Genomic DNA, 11,471 nt, shown 5'->3' with positions numbered 1-11,471 from the left:
CGTGTGCTGTGCACTCTTGATCACTTTAAACAACACACACACACACACACACACACACACACACACACACACACACACACACACACACACACACACACACACACACACACACACACACACACACACACACACACACACACACACACACACACACACACACACACACACACACACACACACACACACACACACACACAGAGAGAGAGAGAGAGAGAGAAAACCTTTTATCAATCCTTTTATTCTAGGAACAAAATATGGTTTACTCACTCAACTTTCCCATTCGTACACTTCGGCTATAAAAGTAGTATCCAATAATTCGTGTTTCATTAACAAACAAAATAAAAAGAAAATCCATATGAGATTCTTAGAATATAACCCCAATCTGTTCTGTAAGCAAAAGTATTCTGCCTATCCTAGAGGGAAGAGGTTACAAACTATTTCGTCAAGTTCTCACGTAATATCATTGTGGAATTTTCAGCCAAAGCTATCTATTATTACCCTTAGTGAAGTTAGAATTTATCTTCAACAAACACTTGCATGTAGGTCTAACATCGATGACTTTATCTCGATATCACATGATATTCCCTTGCATCTCCTGATGTTCCTCAAAAAAGGTTATAAGAAGGAGCTGATGATTTCCAGAAAGGGCTGTAGCTATCACCGAAGACACTGGACTACTGATGTCGCTTTAAACATTCATGCAAGTAAATCGTCCGCGATACAACTGACTCAGCTTAGAGTCTAAAAGAGTTCTTCATCACACCTTACAGCGTTATTCTAACTTGACATTGTATACGGGTATGGCAGACTGGTCGAGGTGAAACAGTCTTCGAATAATAATGAGAAGAGTTCGTTACCTGGCTACCTTGTATTTATCAGGTCAATTTTCTTAAGCAAAAAGTTGTCGTAGTGGATATCTCGCGACTAAAGGGAGGAAGAGAGTTCAACAATTAGCCATGACCAACTTCTCAGTAAACTAAACGTGGGTTGTTTTCGTTCAGTGCAATTGAACGGTAAACAACCATTTATAGACTAATTTACTGTTTGAGATTAAAAAAAATAATAATAAATTAAAATTCTCCATTTGGACCTTTACATCAAGGTCTACCATAGGAATAGTGGCACCGTGATTTTGTAACTTACTTTCATGTAAATTGAATAAATGAAACATTTATTTTGCACGTACAAGGATTCTCCTCTCCTCAACCGTCGTCCACCATGAGAAAATAGGCATTTCTGTTTCTGCTGTGGACACCTAAGGATAGGAATGATTGCAAAGACATTCCATCTGCTACATCAAATAAGAACGTGGGACGGAAAAGAATTAAAGAAGCACTTGAGACTTCCATAACAACTAAACAACCAAATTTAATTAAGAATGGTAGTCTAAAACCTTTACGTTTTATGCAATACATATACGTACCTAACAACAACGCCCATCCTCAGATTACTTATAATGACAAACACTGCCAAAAACAATCTCTACAAACAAAAATAATGAGATCACACTGCTACTTGAAACAAAAACGGTAACTTCAATAAAACAGGTGAACAGGATAGCAACGTGTTTCATTTTTTTAAGCGCTCTTAAATAAAAGACAAGCTGTAAGAAATTATTTTATCGGGATTAAATTGTGAATCAATGGATTAATATAGAGTGAAAAGACTACACAGGTTTAATAATTACAGTAGATGTGTAAAATAAGAATGTTTTGATTGGCAGATGTAAGTAATTATTATTATTATTATTATTATTATTATTATTATTATTATTATTATTATTATTATTATTACGGGCAACTCCAGGGAGTCATTAGACTCATCGAGGGAGGCCCCAAATCATATTCATCACAACTATTCGACATTCATACAGTATCTATCATACCTCGCCTTAAACTCATTCACTGTCACAGCATCCACCACAGACTCAGGGAGCGCATTCCACTCATTCACTACTCTAAAAGTAAAGAACCCAGCTCTAACACCTTTACTAACCACACTTTTGCCCAGTTTCCATGGATGTCCCCTAGTCCTCCCACAACCAGCCCTGTTCTCAAAAATATCTTCTGAATTAATTTTATAGAAACCCTTCAGTAATTTGAATGTCTCAATCATATCTCCCCTCCTCCGCCTATCAACCAATTTTTGCAACCCACAAATCCTCAACCTGTTCTCATACGGTTCATTCCACAGACCTGCTATCATCTTGGTCACTCGCCTCTGGATCCTCTCCACCTCCTCCCCATCAAGAAGAAACCTAGGTGACCAAATCTGAGCACAGTAGTCGAGATGAGGTCTTATCAAGGCTCGATACAGAGGAACAATAACCTGCTTGTCTCTGCTTGTCAACGTATTCTTCAGCAACCAAGTGATTTGATGAGCTGATTTGGCCACTTTTGCAATGTGTCCCCTAAATTTCAATTCCTTATCCACCAACACTCCTAAATCTCGTGCCTCATCAATTTCCTGGAGCACGGTTCCACCAATGCAGTAAACTGCCTCCCATCTTTTCACCCCAAAATGCATAACCTTACATTTTGCCACATTAAATTGACATCCATTCTCCCTAGCCCAGACCTCCAATCTATCCAAATCATCCTGCAAAATTTTGACGTCATCTGCATTCACTATTGCCCTACCCAACTTCGCATCATCAGCAAACAAATGAACTGTTCCTCTCAGATCCTTTCCTATATCATTTATGAACAAATTAAACAGCAGTGGTCCAAGAACAGATCCTTGTGGTACACCACTAGTCACAGGCCGTCTTGTGGACTCTACTCCTGAGTAAACCACTCTCTGATATCTCTCCGTCAACCACCCTCCTATCCATCTCACCAACCCTATGTCCATTCCCATATGCTGCAATTTACTGATTAGAATTCCATGTGGTATCCTGTCAAAGGCCTTAGCAAGGTCCAGCAGAATCACTGTAAACCCATTACCCTTATCCAGTTCAGCCGTCACTGTGTTATAATACGTGAGCAAGTTACTGAGGCATGACCTACCCTTCACAAAACCATGCTGTCCCCGATACAGTATCCCATTTTCTTCTATCCAATCTTGTATTTTCCTCTTGACTATTTTCTCTAAGACCTTGATAATGATTCCTGTTATGCTGATTGGCCGGTAATTTTCAACAGCAGCCTTAGAACCACCTTTGTGCAGTGGAACTATTTTCCCCTCTTTCCACCCCCTTGGGACTGACCCAGTCCTGAGGCTCAAATTAAACATAATGGTCAAGGGCACTGACAATTCTTTGGCCGCTTCACGTACGACACGAGCTGGTATACCATCCAATCCCACAGATGTATTGACATTGAGGTTCTGTAATAGACTAGTTACCTCTACCTCATTCATCACAATTCCAGTATAAGCTGTTGGTTCCTCCATTTCCGCAAAGCCACCACCTGGATGATATACTCTTGCAAAGTGTTCGCTCAGTAATTCCACAACATCGACTGATTCAGTTACCTCCCTACCCTCATTGCTATTATCATTGCTTATGCATTTATTTTTCATTCTTTTTTTTTTAACTGTGCTTTCTTTATGTGCATTAACATGAGTCTGATTATCTCAATTATCTGACTCATTAATACGATTCAGATAATTTAGATAATCAATTTTCATCCATCAAACATCCCTTAGCACGTCCATATCAGTCTATGAAACTTTGTCCGAAACAGCGGTGGGGGAATACAAGCATAATTGCAGTTTATGCTTAAAAGTGTTATTTCAAGTTCGTGTAATGACACTATGCTGCACAGCGAACTTTCTCACGTCGTTTTGCTCATACCCTGTTGTTTCGCAATAGCACCTGCAGTATGGCATGGAATAAGGTCATGCTGAAGGTGACACAGGTCTCTGCTTCGTAAAACGACTCCAGTATTATTGAGTGAATCGAAAACGGTGCATATTCATCGTTCTTCTTATCAGGAGCTAAACTTAAATTCAAGTTCATATGAGGAAGAGCAGCTCCAAACAAAAGTATTCCGTCCCCTCCAAACTTCACAACTTTATTAACTAATTCAGTTAATAACGTTAAATAATAGTTAATGTAAATTTATTAGTTAATAAACTTAATATATTAAGTCTCTCTCTCTCTCTCTCTCTCTCTCTCTCTCTCTCTCTCTCTTTCTCTCTCTTTCAGAATGGTAAATTTAAAAGCGAACAGACAATTGTTCTCCCCGTTTTTCGTATACCAACTACATAATATTAAAACACAAGAAACACGTCATGCATCCTCTACCCATATATCTTATTGGAATTTATGGAAGTAACTGATATTTTAATATTATTCATTGTATTGTGAAATTTAAAGTAGCTGAAATGGGAAAAAAAAAGAAAAGAAAAGAAAGAAATCATGTCTCTTTCTTAATACATCCAAAAGTATCCTAATGAAATATGGCATATCCGTATTTACAACTTATACGTGAGAATTTTATTGATATACTATTAAAAATTCTTATTAAAAATTCTTATTAAAAATTCTTATCTGTAACTACAGTTTTTCTCAGCTATTTCATTAAGGGTAGTTATTGTTATCAAGAAAGAAAAAAGACCGTACCTTCTTTTTTATTTCAGGTACTTCAAAATTTACATTAGAATGGGTAATATTGAAACTCCAGCGAGGTATCATAACTGGAAAGACCTCAGTTCAGTTCTCGCTGTGACGTGAGAAATCCTTATAGACATGATTTGCAACTTAGTTGTAGGTGATTTTGTTGATCTAATACCGAGGAAGGAGGGTTCCTCTTCCAAAAACACAGCTTTTTTACCCAGTATACAGATAATATCAGACAATCAGGCTATTAACAGACCAAAATACTTCAGTGGAGGTGGATGATGTGGTGTGTAGATCGCAAATTATATAGTGAACTGATGGAAGGTGGATGGTGTGGTATGGTGTGGTGTATATAGAGTGCTTTTCTTGCAATATGTCTCATATATATGATTAATTACTTACGGTCTGTACAGAGTTCTGATATATGTAGAATTTAGGTACGGTATTATAATTATTACCTTTATCATACATTTACTGCTCGATGTTGATGGTATTTATTTTTAATTTTTCTTAAATATACATAATTATAGTAATAGTAATACTAAATACAATATATTAGTAGCATATTTGTTTTTTGATACCATTAGAGTAGTAAAGATGCTTTTGGTGCCATTAGAGTATCTTATTAGACTACCAATTGCAATAGTAGATACACTTAATAAGGATTAATTTCGCGGTCTAATTAATAAACAGATTTTTTCTTTTCTTTTTTTTTATTGGAATCTACCTACTTTAATATCATATATTTTTATGGCCGCTTGTTAAGTATAGGGACCACAATGCTCTCTTTAGGGTAGCATATGAAGTTAGATTCTTTACATTGTATGGATGCTCATTGAATAGGTTTGGTACATATAGAATTGACAGGTTTGCTTTTCCCTATGCATTATTATAATTACTTAAATGTATGTTATGTGATGGGGTCTTAACATGATAGTATAAAGTCTAATTTCACTATCATGCAAGACTAGACTGTAATAAATTGCACTATCTGTAATTTGTTACAATTAAAATTGGCTTCTGATTGTAATTTATTACAATCAGAAGCCGATTGTTGGTACATTTTTTTGATGGATGGAAAAGAAGAGTACTATGCAGGCAAGTCTTAGCTGTTGCTACCATCAGCCTATTTTGTAATGAGTTTAGTTTTTTCATTAAATATTCCGTCGTAGAATCATAGCAATCTATAGCAAATCTCAATACAGACTCACTGAGGAATTTATACATAATTTTCCTAGTATTTGAAGGTAATACTGTATGTCATGTAAGTAATGCATTTTAAAGAGCAATATCCGCAGTTTTCGACCATACAATTAATATGAGTATTCCATCGCATATTGTAATCAAAGTGGAGACCTAAGTATTTCCTGGATTATTGATCAAGGACAGCTTTTTTTTGGGGGGGGGGTGGGAATATGGGCAATATTTGACATTTCAGTGATATGTGGGCGAGATCGGTAGCCATCAGTGAATTTCTAAATATGATGAGTTGAGATTTATTGCTGTTAATTACAACAGAATTACAGTGAACCAATTAGCGGTGAAGTCTGTAAATGTTGTAAAACTTTCGATGGGTCTTTGTGTATGGATATGAACAGTGTACTGGAAGATGTGACTGCATAATACTGTGGGTTGGAGAGATCGGTTACAAAATTATTGAAAATAATGACGATAGAATCACTGTTTACGGAATTTCACAATTAATCTCAGTTCTGTTGCTATAGGCGCGATTTTTTTTTTTTTTTTTTTTTTTGTAATGCTGGTTCAGTATTTCAGAAATTCTTCAAACCAGTTGTGTAGTTTTCTTCTTATGCTTGCAGCTTATATATATATATATATTAAGAATCTTGTGCCTTATAGTGCATGTAGTCTTAGAGAAGTCAAGAGCAAGTGCAAGTGCAAACACAAAGTGGTTTTTGTTCATAGATGAGGGGATTGTGTCACAGAGATCATCTAAGATACTGGTTGCTTTATTTTTACAAAATGCGTATTAAGTATTGAATATTATATCCAGTGAATTAACATAAGAATGTTAATAATTAATCCAGTGAATTAACATAAGAATGTTAATTCACTCCACTTTCTATGATTTTTATATTATTGAGAATGAGGATACAGGCCTATAATTGTTAACGTCGTCGGTTTTTTCGTATTTATATACTAGACTTATCATTGCTGTTTGGTATTTGCGTAGCTCTGTGGAAATGACGTTTCCTTCCATTACGCTAGACCACCAGAAGAATGATTTTTATCATTCATGATTTTGATGATATGCTCAATCTAATTTCAGCCACTTGATGTTATTTTGTTTCTTGGGTCATCTTACGGGTTGCCTAAGTGAGGTGTAAGCTCGCATTTCCATCAATCGATAATGTTGCACATATTTGCTTTTAAGTGACGATTTTTTGCCGATGTAAAGAATTGATATGCATCACTGATCCTAAAAGTACTGATTTTAAGTCAGATCAGGAAGTTCACTATAATTGACGGTATACAAAATATAATTGACGGTATATATAATTGATAATTTATATATATATATATATATATATATATAATATATATAATATATAATATATATAATATATAATATATATAATATATAATATATAATTGATATATATATATATATATATATATAATATATAAATGACTATAATTGAATATAATGGTATATATAATATATAATTGACGGTATACAAAAGAATAGCTGATTCTTAAGATTTATCTGCTTGCCTGACATTGCAGCCTGATATATTACAGGGATTTAGTTTGTTCTGGTCTCGTACCAAAGCTATTGGTTGTATTTTTATTTTTATTTTTTTTTCCATTTCTGCATTGAAAGTTTTTTTTTTCACTTGAATATTTCCATCATTGCATGGGCATCCACAGACAACTCCAACCTTATCTCTGTTATTCAAATAGTATATAATATGCAGCATGCAAGTTAGCGTTTATATTCAATCCATTCGTATGAAAAGCACCAAAGCTTTGCAATCAAATTACTATACTTCAGTCACTTCATGTAAAGAAAAACCATTAAAATGTAACGTTTACGCTACTTGAACAGATGAAGAAATGAACTATCACAAGAAATAAGCATCCCGTTCAGACAACAAGGACCAATGAAGACACTTATCTTTCAATAAACGTTATTGAAATATGGCGTATTTCATTGGTTGCTCAAGACATTTCTAAGCCATTCAATCTGGTTAAAGATCATATTTTCCAGTCTGGTTGGCTGAGTAGTTAGAGTATCCGATCTGTAGCGAAGAAACTGCGGATTTGAATTCCGCACAGATGTCATAGATGTTTGTGATTGTCTAAAGGTGAGAGGTGAATTTCGTCACCTCTTAGAGACCACTGCTCCGCTTATTTGTGACTGTAGTGGTTTAAAAAAAAGTTCCATGATTGATCTCTAGAGCAGGGTTCACAGAGTATGTAAAAATAAATTAAAAATAAAAACAATTAGGAAGAAAATATCCTTAGGTCACCCACGCTACAAAATAGGTTTGCTGAAGGTTTACTGATATCTTTTAGGTTTGCTAATAACCTTTCGTGAGTGCGAACAGCATGAAACATATGGGAGTCCTTAACCAGGCCACAAAATGGTCTTCAAATCCAAATGACATATTGTTAAAAAACAATCCACTGCTTTTTTCATTTGACAACAGACGTTCATTATAACTGAAAATCTTTCTCAAATGTAGTGTTAAAGAAAGTATTCGTACATAGAGATTATACACTGGTGTCCTAAACCGAAGGACGAACAGTATTTCCGAAGATTACAATCGCAGTTCAGACAGATCTGCTCGTGACAATTTTTATAACTGACGATTTCGATCAGAAAGAGGATACACATTCATTTTGAATCGCGCTCAAAGGGATCACGTGGAAGTACACAATAAAAGACTGCGCTAAATGAATTATGTTTGAAACAATCACTTTTCATGAAGGAACAAATTTCCAAACTTCGATGTCTTGTAATGTCCAAAGCCATCATCCACATGATTTCACGTGGGGAAGAATTATTGGAATGAGTTTCAGACATTTGCTAAGAGGTCTCCCTTGCTCTAACATGGAGAATGAAGAGAGATTTTTGGTTATAACAGCAAAACATAATTGACGCACTACAGCAGCTCAGCTTTCAAGTTAGCTCCATTCAAGCATAGTTACACATATATCTCGACAAACCGTGGCAGGACATCTGCGTCCCTTTATTTACAGCTCATGGAAGAGCAAGTTTTCAGTGGCATACTATTCATAAACATTAGACACGACACCAATGGCCTGATATACTCTTTCCACCTATTATAGATGTCACATGATCTGGAGTGAAAGTGGTAATGCTTACCCTTGCAATAATGTTCATGAAAGGCATAGATAGGTGGTTCTGGTGCCATGGTGTGGGGAGGCATTATGCTTAACGGACGCATCGAAATACACGTGCTGTAAAAAGGGACTATGACAGGTGAACGAAGTTCTTCAACGTAATGTTCAATCCTTCTGTGGTATTTTATGCCAATAATTCGTTTTTTATAGATGACAATACAGCACTCCATCTTACACGAGCAGTGGAGATACTTCTGGAGAGCGAGGATATTAATAATGGAACGGCCAACGCTCCACCCAGATCTCAACTCTATAGAACACGTTGGAACGCAATTGGGAGATGCATTTTTGCTCGAAATTCTCCAGCAGAAATAAAACAAGGCTTATCCTTGCTCTGAAGGAGCAGTGGGAGAGTTTTTCTCAAGAACTCCTGAATTACTTAGGGCAAATGCAAAACATGGCACGAAGTTGTGAAGGCTGCATCGCAGTTCAAATGGACATATTCCATATTGAAATATATTTCCGCATAATTTTCTGTAAGCACTAATTACATTGATTCATACATAAAAAATTCCTTGGGAACTTTTTGCCAAAATGTTTTCGCAAAAATTATTGCCAAAACATTTTTGGCAATAATTCATTAGGCGCAATAAATTTATGTCCAGATTTGACTGTAGTCATGAAAACGTTTTTATGCAGTAAAATGTAGTTTGTCCTTAGCTTTTGAACACTAGTGTACATATTATATATGCGAATGTGTTATGCTCTGTAATAATTGAATTAATATGCGCTAAAGGAATGATAGATGCAGTCAGATTAAATACAGTTGCGTACCAGCTCCCAACCAACGGATCGTGGATTAGAATCCTGCCGTGGGCATGGATGATGGTGATTGCCTTTAGGTAGTAGATGAAAACCATCATCCGGTGTGAGAACACATCCTCACTTACTGGATGCCTGAAATGAAATGGCTTGAAAATATTCCATGCTTGCTCTCTGCAGCAGAGTTTCCGGACTATGTAAAAATAAATAAAAATACAAAAGAAATATTTAAAATTGAAAAAAATTAAAAAATATCTATTAGCTCACTCATGGTGCAAATGTACTATACGTTTACTAATAATCTTTTGTGGGTGGGAACCACATAATATATTATGTTTGTATTATTGTTGTTGTTGTCCGAGTGGCTAGCGTACCAGCTCTCCAACCAAGATCGTGGATTCGAATTCTGCAGTGAACACGGATGATAGTGATTGTCATTAGATATGAGATGAACATTCGCAACGGGTACTGAAACAAATCCACGAAACCACCGCCATCTATTATCTTCCTCAGCTAAGTTCTGCAGCAGCTTTAAGGAAGAAAGCAGAAATGCCACCCAAACAAACAATCCAACAAGAATATCAAAAGAATGTACTCAGTAACTTGTACTCGTATATTAGAAATGTCTTCCCATATTACGTTATCCAAGTTTATCTTCAGTATATAATTGAATTCCTTCCTCAAGACTATCCCTAATGTCAGTAATATAAAAGTTAGCCAGGAATGATTCAATGACAGAACCGTGCGGAATCCCAATGAGAATCTTAAATTTTCTTAGTTTTCCTTCGTAGCATCGGAAATCACTACCTCCTTATCTAATTCCTTTGTAATGTATGAGTAGACTGGTAAAACAAGACATATCCTTCACAAAGCAGTGCTGTCTTCTATAAAAGATTAAACTGTTATTCGCGCACTTCGGGATGCTTTTCTCACTAGCATCTCTAACAAAGTACCTTAACAGTTACTCCAGCGATGACACTGGTCTTTAATTGGTTACATCATTTCCACCTCAACCTTTCCACACATATATTGTGAAATTATCTGGCCCTCCTTTCGCTCAACAGAAATCGTCTTTGCGTTGAGACTCAAGTTAAACAACTAGTTAGGTATAGGTAGGTACATTCCTTTTACATGCTTGCTTACACCTTCCTTTACACGTGTTTAACTAACTTTGATTCTAATTAGTCTGATTTGCTTTCATTCACCAAGGTTATCACTCGTCTGTCCTGTTCTCATAGGACTGTTAATGGGTTCGCATGACACAGGTTTGAATTTTTTTTCTTTACTTTTAGGTTATGCTTTAAAGCGTCATCCATTTCACTCCTTCGATTAATTCTCGTGACTCAGTCAATGCAGAAAATGCGGCCGGCTGTAGCTTCTTTCAAATGCCAGTAGTCTACTTCCCATACACTACTAATTCCTCCACTGTGCAGTTTCTCATGCCAAACGTTACCTTTCTCAGCTGATCACAATCACCTACTCTAATTCCACATACATTCCTTCTAACTGGAAGCTTGTATATGAATTGCTACTTTCAAAAATTGTTTCTGTTTTTTTTCTGGAATTGCAATGAAAATGTTTTTTTTTTCTTTTTTTTTTTTTTGAAACAGCTTTTTATTCAAACCAGACAAACAGCATAAATAGGGACTGTATGATGCCTACTTCGGAATTCATAGTGAAAAAAAAAGCCACCGTCTTCTCCAAGAATTAGAACTTAAGTATCTTCTACTATTCCTGACATTTTTATCTGTAC

Source organism: Typopeltis vanoorti, chromosome 5 (assembly GCF_054136105.1).
Source record: "Typopeltis vanoorti isolate ZY-2024b chromosome 5, IOZ_Tvanoo_1.0, whole genome shotgun sequence".
NCBI lineage: Eukaryota > Metazoa > Arthropoda > Arachnida > Uropygi > Thelyphonidae > Typopeltis > Typopeltis vanoorti.
This window is presented reverse-complemented; position numbering follows the sequence as displayed.